This window comes from Arachis ipaensis, chromosome B02 (genome assembly GCF_000816755.2).
Source record: "Arachis ipaensis cultivar K30076 chromosome B02, Araip1.1, whole genome shotgun sequence".
Taxonomy (NCBI): domain Eukaryota; kingdom Viridiplantae; phylum Streptophyta; class Magnoliopsida; order Fabales; family Fabaceae; genus Arachis; species Arachis ipaensis.
Genome location: NC_029786.2, coordinates 86,154,778 through 86,155,625, shown reverse-complemented (window position 1 = coordinate 86,155,625; position 848 = coordinate 86,154,778).

Below are 848 nucleotides of genomic sequence, written 5' to 3'. Positions count from 1 at the left end.
AATTCAACTCATTTCAATTACTTACAATTTTTTTTTCAAAATTCAAATACTCAACAATCTTAACCTTTACTTTAGACTCTCAAATTCAAAATCAAAACTTGACGCTACCAAATATATTTTAAAGTCCGAACTCAAAATATTTCTAATTTCAATTTTCAAATTCTTTATAATAATCAATTTTCTATTTTTCAACCAAATAATCAAAATTCATAAAGACCACATTATCCATTTTCATCCATATTTAACTTTTATCGAAAATATTACTCCAATATTCTTACTATTTTTAACTCAATTCGGTGCATCAACACATGATTCATTTAGTGTTGGTAGCTCTTCTAATCCATCCACTCAGACTCTAATACATTCTAGTCTAAAGAAGAACAAAAAAAAAGGATAAAGAAAAAGTACAAATGTCAGAAGACCTTAGCGAAAAAAAAACATTCATCGTTAAAAAATTCTCTCTCATGAAAGATATTAAAAAGGTTAGAAAAAAGGAATTAATGGACAGAAAAAAGAAAAGAGAAGAGGGTACATAGAGAAAAGATTATGCCAATTAAAGAAAAGGAGTTACAAATTCAAACAACAATGAAGGAACAAAAATTATAAATTTAAAGGTCTGTTAAAAAAATGGAGATAAATGTAAAAGAAAGAGAAATAAAAAGAATAGCTAAAGAAAGGAAAAAAATTGATATATAAATACTTAATACTGACACATCTACAATGAGTGAAAAACGACGACCTTTTTATGAAATTGCATGTGAAAAAATAATTAATAAATAGTTACTTAATGGTAATTTTACGATGCATGTTGTAATTATAGAGTTTTATATTTTTTATATTAAGTAATA